Source organism: Hevea brasiliensis, chromosome 6 (assembly GCF_030052815.1).
Source record: "Hevea brasiliensis isolate MT/VB/25A 57/8 chromosome 6, ASM3005281v1, whole genome shotgun sequence".
NCBI classification, from domain to species: domain Eukaryota; kingdom Viridiplantae; phylum Streptophyta; class Magnoliopsida; order Malpighiales; family Euphorbiaceae; genus Hevea; species Hevea brasiliensis.
The window spans coordinates 38,871,636-38,885,228 of NC_079498.1; the positions used below are offsets into that span (position 1 = coordinate 38,871,636).

Consider the following 13,593-nt stretch of genomic DNA (forward strand, 5'->3'; position numbering starts at 1 on the left):
TGTTCCGGTACACCGTGTGACATATCTTACTCGGATAAACTGTAGACGGGTAAGGGGTGTCACATTTTTAGTCCAAACAATCTTATTTGGGAAGTCTCAAAACGAATTTCATAAAAACACACAGTTATTTTATGCCATCAGAACAATATTCATCTTAATAGCCGGAGGCTTATGAGGAATCTCAAGGCCAGCTAGCTCAATCTATGGGTACCCATTCAATTTCTTCCTCTACTGGCACACACCTCAACACTTCAGCCAGAGAGGGAATCAAAATTCAAAACTAGTTCCTCCCACTAGTCATTCTAGTGAGGCATTCAGATATATGGTCATGACACTGTGGTTTCAAAACTATCTTAACAATTTACCAAACATTTACTGATAATTAAAACACACATCATTAAATTTCCAACAATTTAGATCAAAAGCATAGTGTACATTTCAATCACCATTTTGCAATATAAATAAATCACAATTCATTTCATGTACTTTGCAAAAAGAATTTTAAAGAACATTTCATGTTGTGTACAAATCTTGTACGAGTCACCTCTAGGCCTTGATTCGATGTCTCGGCTTCTTTCCCGGTATTCTTTTCAACTGAAACGCACAGTTTTATAGTGTTTCAGTATCATAATTTATCATAAGTCTAAAAATAAATTCAAATATATTTATATCTAGCTTTAATACGCTTAACCTGACATTCCTTAAAATTTATATTTTGGGGTTACTATTCATGACACTATTCAAGTCAAATTGTTGACTTTCTCATGCTTAATAGGTATGGAAATTTTAATTTCACTCACATACCACATTTTGGTTACCTAATTTGTTGGTTTTGGTTGTTTTCCTCAAATATTAAGTCTCTTAGGTGAAATTTTAAAATTTCAGATTTGGTATCCTATATTGCACTATTCCATTGGTCAAGTTTCTGTGGTAATTTGGCTAAGTTTTCTCCATAGAAGTTGTTCCTTATTGTCTTAACTTTATTTGCCTTTTTGAATCACTCCATTTGGAGTTTTGTAGCCCAAGTTGTGGCCATTTGAACATGGCTGGTCAGATTTGGTGTTACCCATAATTCTGGGCATTTACTGGACAATGGCAATTTTTGGTGTGTTGACTACAGGTGGTTTTTAAGATAGGTTATGGTCAAAATTTGGGTTTGTTTCTTCATAAAAGTTGTAGGGATAAGTCTCAGCTTTCTATCGGTATAAAAATTGACCTCACACCAATTGGGTTGGTAAATTTTCATTTTTGGTGCCTGAAAGGGACCTAGATCAAGCTGTCTGCATATCAACCCTAACCAATCCGAATTGAAACTTATTTCTAACAATTCACACACGCCACAATTAGTCACAATTGACCATTTCTCAACTCAAATAAGGTCAACTACATCAATTGACACATTCTCAACTTTTTCTCCAATTTTTTTCAAAATGCTCAAAACCCTAATTACATAGAGTTCAAATCTAATGCATTCAAAACATATATCCATACTTCACATACACAACTCAACCTAAACAACCATTTAAACACCTCAAAATCCTTAATTTCAAGCCCTAACTAAGGTTGGCTGAAATTCATCTTTGGTCCCTCAACAATTGTTTTCTTTTAATTTTAAGTTAATTTCTAAGTTACTTACACCAAGAACACAAGTATTAAACATAAATTTTCAATTTAAACCACTAACCTTAAAGTTTGAAGTTCAACTCTTCAATTTCTTCATTTTTTTCTTTTCTTTCCTTCCTCTAAAGCTTTCTCAAGTTGATCTAACAAGTTTTTATGGATTATTTTGGGGTCAAAGTAGGGTTAAGTGGTTGGAAGAAAGCTTGAACTCAAGCTTCAATGGTGGTTTTTCAATGGTGGAGAGGTGAGAGAAGTGTGGCCGAAACACTTGGAGAAGGAGATCTGATTTTTTTTTCTTTTCAATGTATTTTTAAGTCTTTAAAATTGCTTTTGACTTGGTCAATATTGATGGGTAAAAATAAAATTATTTATGATGTCATAATAGTGATGTAAGCATGATGTAACTATATTTTTTCTTTTTCATTTATTTTTCCACTAGTTCTTTAATTTAATTCTTGATCCATAAATTTTCTTTTCTCTGATTTTATTGGACAGTTAGGTCAGAAGTCAGCTCTAGGGATGAATTGACCAAATTGCCCCTCACTGGTTCAATCCGGTTTGCAAGTTATTTGATATTTCTTCCGGATCCCTAACCTAATTATTTTACCTGCTTAACAACTCTTTTTTGTGATTTTCTCTTTCCCACTGTGTTTGCAATAGTCCTAAGGACCGCGATGTTACATTTTTCAGTTTGAAATTTGAGTTTAGACTGGCCTCGCAGTCATTTCCTGAGAAGGTTACCCATCGCTGTGACTCTCGGCTCATTTAACTTTTTATATTCTGTTTTTCTTATTTATACTTAACTATCTAGTAATTACTAATTATTTGTATTTAGGGCTTATCAAAGTATCTTAGATGTGATTCTAATCTCCTTAATTGTTCTGACCGACACGGTCATCGGAATAGTGAAATATATCAGGCTATGCAAATAGAGTTGTTATAAAACCAACTGGCACATTTTGGAGAAGATCAGACATCATTAATGATGGACCTCCTATAGGCCAAACCTACATCACTTTTTTAGGTTTCAAATAAGAAACCTGCAAGTGAGCAGGGATGAAACTTCATTGTTGGCAGAATTAGCATCTTCAGAGCAGGAATGAGTCCACGCACCCTTAATCCACAATCTCCCCAAATTTGCTACTTTTTGCGTCATCTATTCTGGATACAAAAGGATGAATTAATAACATCTCAATGGTGAATCTGAACTAATGACTCTTCACTAGACATCGTTTCAAGAAATCCTTGCCATCCTTTGAAATCCAAGAAGGAATTTTAGGCAATTCATATATATCAGCAATTCTCTTGCAAGCTTTTTCAGTTGTTTCATTAGGGTTCGAACCCAAAGTGATTTCCCAGTAAACATCTCGAAAACCATACATCCAAGAGCCCAAATATCAGAGGGAAATTCCTGAATATTATCAACAAGAGTCTCTGGTGCCATATAGAAAGTAGTCCTGGCAATAGAACAATCAAGCTTCCTCTTCTTGGTCTTTTGAACTTTCTTAGCCAATCCAAAATCCCTAATCTTGGGCACAAAGTCCCCATACCCACTAAGCACAAGCAGCACATTGTCTGACTTCAAGTCACAATGAACATAATCGTGACTGTTGATGTAATTAATACCTTTAAGAATAGACCTTGTGTATCTCTTCACATCCGATTCAGGTAACCCACAACCACCCGACCTCTTTTTAAGATTAGCTAGGGTTCCTCCAGAAGCGTACTCCAACAATAGATTGTAAAGCATCTTTCCATCCTTACTCATAGTAGTTTCTTCGCCATAACACTCAAGAATGTAGGGGCAGTCACGAAGATGGTTGAAAGCCTCTTTCTCCTTCTGAAGCGAACTTAAGGAAGAGACCTCTGTTGATTCAATAGCCATAAGTGGTGGATAAAATGCTCTTCTTGATTTGAGTTTCTTCAAAAAAGTGAGATAAACAGACGCAAACCCTCCTTTGCCAAGCAACGGCCCTCTCCACCATGCGATTTCGTGATTATCCGAGCTATCTTCTTCGACTACCATAACCATTCTCTTCATTGCTTGGGTTCAAAGCAATGTAATCTCCAATGCTTCAGCGATACTTGGTTACACAAAAGAAGGGATTTTACCACCATATATCATCGACGTGAAATTAAAGCTTTATTTTTCTAGTTGCCACTAGTTTGAAACCTAACTTAAACTAATAACTAATTTAATATCTTTTGACCCATAAGATAACTAAGTAATTAATGTTAAATTACCAAAAATGAAATAATTATAAATAAAAATTATATAACATGCTAAAAATTTTATCTCGACCTTTTATTTTAAATTAAAAAAAATTATCAAAAATTTTAGTCCCATGAATTTAAAAATAAAAATTTAATATAGTCAGCATGCCTAGCTAGTCAACATACCACATTAACTAATCACTTTAACTATTAATTGGTTTATTGCTAAGTGTGAAAATAATAATAAAATTTAAATTAAATTATTAAAATTAGAAGATTTGATTAAATTTAAAAAAATATAAAAGATTTTGACTTTTTAAGTTAATTCTGCTATAACTAAAAGATATTTCATATAAGAAATTATTGATAAATTTTTTCTTTTATAATAATAATAATAATAATAATAATAATAATAATAATAATAATAATAATAATAATAATTAGCTTTGAGCTTATTCAATCATCTTCAATTTGAGAGATTTAATAGTGTCATCATTCATGAGTTATTATGATGCATTGCTATTGAAGAATGTGACATTAATTGATTCCATTATTTCTTATAAAACATACTTGTATAGACTGTCATACACGTCTGTGTATTTGTTATCAGTTAATGCAATAATAATAGAAATTTGTCAATGGATGCCATTAGATTCTACAAAAATAGGTTTAAATCAGTTATCTTTTGAGAGCTTTTGTTTTTCCATGCATATATAGAACATAAGCAACATTTTTTTAATGGAGGAAGCTTATTCATTTCTAAGTGCAAATTTATGGATGTGTTATTAATTCATAGCAATGAACTCATAGGGCCACCTTTTTGAGAAATTATATAGTGAATCCGTTATATCATGTTAATACTTTACATAGAATGGCAAAGCAATTGGAGATGGAAAAATATACAAATTCAGTTACTAAAATTAAAAAAAAAATTATAATTTTTTTAGACCTACTCTATATACATGCTTATTTTTGCCATTCTATGTAAATTATCCTACATAGAATAATTGATATATAACAAGCTCTGACATTTTATAAGTTATCCTCAGTAATCAAGGAGATCTCAATTCTCATTTAAGCCTTGTCGTCGATTCATTTTATTCATACTATTCGGGAGGGAAATTTGATCTTTGTTTCACTTGCAAAGCATAGGCCGATACGCTTTGAAGGCATTATTGCTTTCTTTTACTTTTAGGGTTATTGTCTATATTGTCCCCATCTGAGTTCTGCTTTCTATTTGCTTTTGGACTATTCTCCTTTATTCTTGAATTGTTTGACTCTGTTTTGTTATCTTTGTTGTTCTTCGGTATCTAGGTTTTCTCTTAGCATGCCTTATCCTAGGTCGGATTGGGTGTATGGGGTAGTCTGCTGATCAAAGATAGTTGGATGAGCTCATGTAAAGTTTTTCCTACCTTATGTTACTAAAATTTCCTACTTATAAAAAAAAAGGAACCGAATGTGTGTAGGCTTTCTAAAAATAAGCTTTACAAGACTTGCTGAAAAGTTTCTTTTATAAAACATACTTATACATAGGTTCATGTGTGTGTATCTATTATCAGTTAGTGCAATAATAATAGTAAATTTTCAAAACTAGCTACCTAAGGATGCCATAATAGTAAATTTTCAAAACTAGCTACTTAAGGATGCCATTAGATTCTATAAAAATAGTTTTCCTCCATGTTTAAGTCATTTATCTTTATTTATTTTTCTCTTTGATACATGTAATGATCCATTCAATAGGGATTTCCCATTAGTCCTTTTGCTCTAATCTTAATGGGAATTGAATTTGAGATTTCTTGATGAACACTTTAAACGGTTACAGTAAATCACGCAAGTAAACATGTTTTATCTTGAATCCGTCATGAGAATTAATGTTTTTCCCTGCATAAAACATAATGGAGGATGATGCATTTCTGTGCCCAAATGAATGCATGTGTTACTAATTAAAGCAAACTTAGCTTATCAAAAAAGAAAAAAAAGCAAACTTATTCATAGCAGTGAACTCATATGGCCACCTTTTTTCATTCCATAAACCAAAAAGGACTTTTATTTATATAATGAACAATATCAAATTACAACCACCATTTACTAGAGAATTGGTTGCACAGAAATGTAAAATGTGCAGGCAGCGAGTCCCTGGCTTAGCAGCTTCCGTGGCATAAGCAATAGAGCCTTGAATAAACAGGAGAAAATCACATAAGCTTTCCCAAATGGATGCCAATTTCACATTTATTCTTGAAACCAACCATCACATTTTGGATAAAATCAGACATCACTAATGATGGACCTCTTCCAGGCCCATAGGTAGCAGAATTAGCATCTTCCTGGCCCATGGATAACACTTTTTTAGGTCTCAAATAAGAAACCAACAAGTGAGCAGGGATAAAAAATTCTTAGGTAGCAGAACTAGCATCTTCGTCACTCAGCACTTGCTGCATATCATATAATATCATTATAGGCTCCAATTCACTAGGTAATTAATTCTCTTGGGGAACAATATTACGGGTAACATTAAATAACAAGGTCAGTCATGAGCACAATATAGAGCAATTCAGAGCCATTGTTTTCCTTCCAGAGTTGCACAGAGGACAGCATTCTGATCCAAGCTCCATTGACCAACTTGGATCATATTGTTTACGGTTGCAAGAAAATCATATCTACAATTCAATTCCTTCACATAATCAAATCTTTTCAATTCCAATTGTGTACCACTGAAGTTGTTGTCCTGCTCTACAAATGATATAGTTAACTAAAGATCAAATTGCTGCTTAACTTGGAATTCCGCATAACGATGTTGAAAGAGTTAACACTGGTTTGAAGTTAAAAATGATTTCAATGCATACCTGTAGGAATGGTGAATATAGTAGGACATTTCTCCACCATATGTGAAGAAACATGTGATGGTGAATGAATTGCAAAGAACACCTTTGCCAATGATAGCAGAGATTGGAGTACTAACTTCATTGGACTCCTGATTCTGTGGATTCAGGAAAACTTCAAAACACCCCACCATTACTCTCTTCCACTACAGCTGACCAACAACAAGAAGAAGATCCCCAATTAAATATAGAATGCCACTATTCAGAACAGCTCGAATCACAAGGTTCATTGCCTATGACAGATGAGTTCACGCACCCTTAATCCATAATCTCCCCAAATTCGCTGCTTTCTGTGTCATCTATTTCGGATACAAAAGGATGAATTAATAACATCTCAATGGTGAATCTGAACTAATGATTCTTCACTAGACATCCTTTCAAGAAATCCTTGCCATCCTTTGAAATCCAAGAAGGAATTTTAGGCAATTCATATCTATCAGCAATCCTCTCGCAAGCTTTTTCAATTGTTTCATTAGGGTTCAAACCTCAAAGTGATTTTCCAGTAAACATCTCGAAAACCATACATCCAGGAGCCCAAATATCAGAGGGAAATTCCTTAATATTATCAACGAGAGTCTCTAGTGCCATATGGAAAGCAGTCCCAGTAAGAGAACAATCAAACTTCCTCTTCTTGGTCTTCTGAACTTTCTTGGCCAATCCAAAATCCCCAATCTTGGGCACAAAGTCACCATCACCACTAGGCACCAGCAGCACATTATCTGGCTTCAAGTCACAATGAGCATAATCATGACTGTGGATATAATCAATACCCTTAAGAATAGACCTTGTGAGTCTCTTCACATTCAATTCAGGCAACCCACAACCATCTGATCTCTTTATAAGATCAGCAAGGGTTCCTCCAGAAGTGTACTCCAACAACAGATTGTAAAGCATCTTTTCATCCTTACTCATAGTGGTTTCTTCACCATAACACTCAAGAACGTAGGGACAGTCACGAAGATGGTTGAAAACCTCTTTCTCCTTCTGAAGCGAACTTGAGGAAGAGACCTCCGCTGATTTAACAGCCATAAGTGGTGGATACAATGCTCTTCTTGATTTAGGTTTCTTCATGTTAGCATAATTACAGCAATTAGCATGATTATAGGAGATTTGTGTAGCATAATTACAGCATTAGCATGATTATAAGAGATTTGTATGGCATAATTACAGCAATTATTTTTCTTGTCCAAATTAGCTCATATTCTCATGTATAAATAAATGTAATATCTCTGTAAATAAGTCACAGACAAATACACAATCCTTTCCTTCATTACTTGTATTCTTTCTTCTAACATGGTATCAGAGCCGTAAAGCTTTTATTTCTAGTTTCTGGGGTTTCTTTTCTCTCTCTACAACCTGTTCTAGTTCATTCTTTCATTCCTATTATTATACCATTTTTTTTTCCTCCTCATCTTGTTATCAATGGAGAAATCTGATATTTCAAAACCTATTGCAACAGTTCTAACTGGTTCCAACTATAATCTTTGGGTTTAAGGAATGAAAAGTTTTTTAATAGGTTGCAAGCTTTAGCGTATTGTTATCAGAGATATCACTACGCCGACAGGAGAGAACAATGAAACTGATGCAAAATTTGCTGACCGTCTTGAGGATTGGGATAGTAAAAATCATCAGATCATCACCTGGTTTCGCAATACCTCTGTCTCGTCCATCCACATCCAATTTGCTAATTATAAATCTACAAAAGAAATCTGGGATATTTTGGCTAATCGATATCAGACCACTGGACTTGCCCACTATTATCAGTTGTGGACTACTCTTTATAATCTGAAACAAGAAGTAGGTCAATCTGTAAATGATTTTCTTGCCCAGGTCCAACCCATTTGGAATGAAATATCTCAGGCCAAAATCAATGAAGATCATCTTCATCTCATTTAAGTTCTAATGGCTCTTTGATCAGAATACGAGGCCGTTCGAGCATCCCTGCTACATCGAAATCAACTCCCATCATTGGATACTGCTATTCAAGAGATTATTTTTGAAGAGACTCGTCTCACTTTGGATAAAATTCCTCAATTTGAAACTGCTCTTGTGTAACACCCATATGTTCGGTAGTGCGTTCTGCTGTTCCGGTGACCAGTGTTTTCCGGACAGCTAGGATGCCTAGAACTACACTTCGTTATGAGGGAGGAGACATAAAATAATGAAATACCATAGAAGAAAATACAAGAAAAACAAAGAAAAAATAATAGTAAAGAAATGTAACCAAGTTAAGCGAGCCGAGAACCCTAGCGATGGGTGACCGCACCGGGAAGTCACGGCGTGGACCGTTGACTAGCCTTGGACTGCGGGGAACCCTGGAAAATATTTTTAGGACTTAAATAGACACCTATTGAAGTATAAATATCATTAGAAATATCAAAGAAAAATTAAATAATTAGTACAAAGAAAAGTGAGAAATCGAAAAACGGACAAAATCCGGTGTTACCGAAAAATCGGGAATGCAACCCGAACAGGGGCATTATGGTCATTTGACATCCCGAATTATCTTTTGACCTAAATGTCCATTAAAAATAAATAATATTACACTTAGAAAATATAATGAATTAATTTGGTGGTACCTAATGTAAATAGCCAAAAGTGGAGTGAAAATTGTGTAATTAGCACATTAAACATATTAAATGAATTAACTAAAGTGAGTGGACCACTATAGAATAAACTAAACACTAAATGGGTAGGTGTCCACCTATTACACAATCTGCAATTTCATTTTTCTCCAAATCCTTCATCCATGCCGAAATGAAGAAATGGGAAACCTCCATTGCCGTGTTGCATAAAGCTTCATCCACTCCTTCATTTTACCTCTAAACATCTAGGTTTCTTCATTAAAGATTATCTCCACATCATAAGGAAGAAGTAGATACCAATATTAAGAAGTTTTAGTGAAGATTTAACAAGTCCTAACAATAGGTAAGTTTGTATTTTTGAATATTGCCTTGTTAAACTTTGTAAGCATGTTATGGGTGTTTGCTTTGTGAAGAAATTTTAAAGTTTTGAGGAGTTATTGACATATCCAATTTTGGACAGCCATGAAGTTGTATATTTGATGAACTATTTTTACATATATTTGGTGGGAATTCATGTTGAGTAGAGTGATTTAATGTCCTAGTAAGTTATTTCCATGTATATGTGGTGATTGTGCAACTAGGATTGAAGTTGACGAAATTATGGGAAACTTTGGCAATGTGGAGCATTTCGGCAGCCTTGAGACTCCTTGATGAATGTTTGAATTCATGAAGATATTGGATGAATTGTGATGTTGAGGATTGATGAATATGTATGTAAATTGGTTGTGGAAATTGTATGTAATAATTAGGAGTGTTTATGTGAATATATTGTTGTATTTGGACTTTGTGAATTAGAGTTTCATTTGGTGTATTGAGAATATTTGTATTCTGCCCAAAGTGACTTTAAAGTGAAGTGATATATGGTTTTGGTAATGTACCAAATCAGAATTAGTAAGAGAAGTGGATTTATGGCAAGTAAATGTGCAATTGATAGATGTTAAGCAATATATTTAAGAGCAGTATGCATTTTAGCCTATAACTCTAAATGTGTAACTCCAATTGGTATGAGACCAATTGGAGGTGAAACTAGGCACAAAATATGCCAACTTTCATTAAGGAAGCATACCAAAATTCTGTTTGCAAGGTAGCTTGAAAAATGACCAAATCCGGATTAAGTGCAAGTGAGGCCTGAAAACTGACCATTTGGGCAGCAGTTAGTGTTTAGGCCATAACTCACTCAAAACAGGTCCAATTGACCTGCAATTTTAACCATGAATAGTTAAGACCCATATCTACAAGTCTTATGAAGACACCAAAGCCCAGAAATGACCATAAGTAAGTCAAAAAGCTTGCACAAGTTTAGGTCCAAAAACTGGCCGAACCAAAGTTGACCAAAATTAACCTAAAATGACCAAATTTGATGCCATTTGACCAGAAATAGTAAAATGACCATAACTTAGTCTACATAACTCGGAATGATCTGAAATTTTGCCCCGCGTGCAATAAGACATAGATCTACAAGTTTGTAGTTTTGACCAAAACCCGAAAATCGAGGGAACCAGGTCGTCCGGCTAGGTCAAACTAGTATCCCGGAATCCAGCAAGTTTCAATAAAATGCACTAAACAAGGAAATGAGTTTGGTAAAACGTACCAACCCTAAAATACTATCAAATGTGACATATTAATAACGATAAAACCTAATTTACCTAAAACGCATCGAGGGTCGATATATTGAGTTGATTAAGTAAATAATAGTATTCAGTGAATTATTTATCAAACATTATCGTTAGAGACAGTTTAATTAAGTACTGAAACACTTCATGTAACGATCGGGAACCAGCCACTAGAGGAATTGTCCGCTTTGGCCATAAGCCTCACGGTTTTGTCCCATAGGTGGAATGGAGAACTTCCCAGGAGGTCACCCATCCTAGGATTTCTCTCAAACGAGCACGTTTAACCCTGGAGTTCTTCCAACTCTCCAGGCCATTCCACCAAAAGGCGCCTCTAGTGATTAGTTCCCCCATCTTATATATCATTACTTTTGAACCCAAGACCATCTCCGTGCTTTGCCGATGTGGGATTTGCCTAAGGGATCATCCTTTCGCAGGACCTATTTCCCCCCCTTTCGGGACTCGTTTGCCCCATCATCGCCCAAGAGGACACGCGATACCAATTGTAACGATCGGAACCAGCCACTAGAGGAATTGTCCGCTGGCCATAAGCCTCACGGTTTTGTCCCATAGGTGGAATGGAGAACTTCCCAGAGGTCACCCATCCTAGGATTTCTCTCAAACGAGCACGTTTAACCACAGAGTTCTTCCAACTCTCGTGCCATTCCACCAAAAGGTGCCTCTAGTGATTAGTTCCCCCATCTTATATATCATTACTTTTGAACCCAAGACCATCTCCGTGCTTTGCCGATGTGGGATTTGCCTGGATCATCCTTTCGCAGACCTATTTCCCTTTCGACTCGGCGTCCCTCGAGGTTTGCCCCATCATCGCCCAAGAGGACACGCGGATACCACTAAATGTGACACCCCTACCCGTAGTATACCAGTAAGTAATGCCACCACACTCTAATATTCCTCAATTAATTTAGACAATGCTTTTGCATATAATTTATGAAATATAATCTGTTTAAGCCATTTATCAAAAGTATTATTCATTTAAGGTTCCAAAATTTTAAAGAAAATCCTAAAAATGGAGAAAACTGTTCTTGAACTGTTAAAAACACTTCCAATATTTTTATTTCATCATCTCAAACTCCAATATCCCAAAATCTCAACAATATTTCTCAAACATCCATTATCAACACCAAATTCAATATCATGATTTCCACATTTCAATTTCCATTTTCATTCATCATTCACATGTGATGTTCGCATGTAAATCACAAGTAAACATCTACTTTTCCATTAACAAAAACAATTTTCATAATTTAAATATACATCAAAATATATTACATGAGTTCCAATACATATGAGAAAATACAAATCTGTACAAAATATCAAAATGACAAAATGACACCTAGTGCCCTACCGATGCAATAGTGAGGTGACACGGACAGATAGACTCACCGGTCTGGCTCACGATCGGGATCTCCGGTACCTACGTGGCAAAGCAACGCGCTAAGCAATAATGCTTAGTGGTGCAATAATATAATAGAAGAAAATAGCAAGAAAATAAATGTGTATACAATGTGTATGCTTTCTTTGTTTGGTCTTGGTATATTCATTAAATCATTAGCTTTATTCACTTTTATTCATTTGGTTGCCCCAAGTAACCTACACTAGACATAACGGGTAAATCGGGTACCTAGTACCTCGGGCACACCATCGGTCACATATGTATCTCCGTGTGCAATAGAATAATATCGAGCACAAGGCCAAGTCTCAATACAAAGCCAGAATGGCTAAAAGCCATGAAATCACAGAATGGCATTTTTGCCATGTGCGATCGCTAACGGAACCCTATTGGCATGCCAAACTATCCAAACCAATCTTGTTAGGTATACTAGGGCATTTGAAACTTTTAAATTCTTCAATTTGTGAATTTCAACTTTTTTGGTGTCACTATTCATCATTGGTCAACCAAAAATGTTGACTTTTAGCATAAAAATGTGTACATCAACTTTGGCACTCCCAACATACCACATTTGGTGTTTAAAACTTGTTGGCATTAAGTGTTTTTGCAATTTCAAAGTGCAACCCACACTAGCAGAAAATTTCAGTTTTGGTGCCCTTACTTCACTGTTCCATTGGACACTGTTACTGTTGGAATTTGAAGAAATGTAAAACATGAAAGTTGTTCCTTATTTTGTCTAGTTGAATTTCCTTTTTTTAATCACTCCATTTGGAGTTTTTTAGCTCAGATATGGCTCAAAACCCAAGCTGTCCGGATTGCATTCTGCAGAAATTTACCATATCTACAGTGCAGGAACAGTAACTTGAGTCACTTGGTTGGTTGGGTTCTGGCCATAATTTGGGGTAGGTTCCTTCATGAAAGTTGTTTGTCTATGTCTTAAATTATTGCTGTAAAAATTTCAGACCAATTGACCAAATCTACAGTGAGTTATGGCCAAATGAACAGTTACTGTTCATTTGGTCAAATTCTGCAGAATTCAGTGCAGGGAATCCGGATTGGAGCTGGGTTTTGACCCTTTTGCTTTGGTCTTTTGGGCATGGTTTCTTCAGCAAAAATGTGCCATTATAAGCCTAGTTTCATGTCCAATTGGCCAAACTTCAATTGGACTACCACTGCCCAAGTTATGGCAGTGCAAAGGGACTGAAATTTCAGTCCCTATGCTGCTGTCCATAGGGCAGAATTTTACTTTCACTTTGCCATTCTATTTTTAA

The 13,593-nt window shown here is 35.3% G+C and overlaps 2 pseudogenes; both read right to left on the reverse strand.

The window, feature by feature from the left end:
- Positions 1 to 2,647: 2,647 nt before the first annotated feature.
- Positions 2,648 to 3,661, reverse strand: LOC131180634 (mitogen-activated protein kinase kinase kinase 20-like; annotated as a pseudogene).
- Positions 3,662 to 6,911: 3,250 nt separating this feature from the next.
- On the reverse strand, positions 6,912 to 7,793 carry LOC131180635 (mitogen-activated protein kinase kinase kinase 20-like; annotated as a pseudogene).
- Positions 7,794 to 13,593: the final 5,800 nt, after the last annotated feature.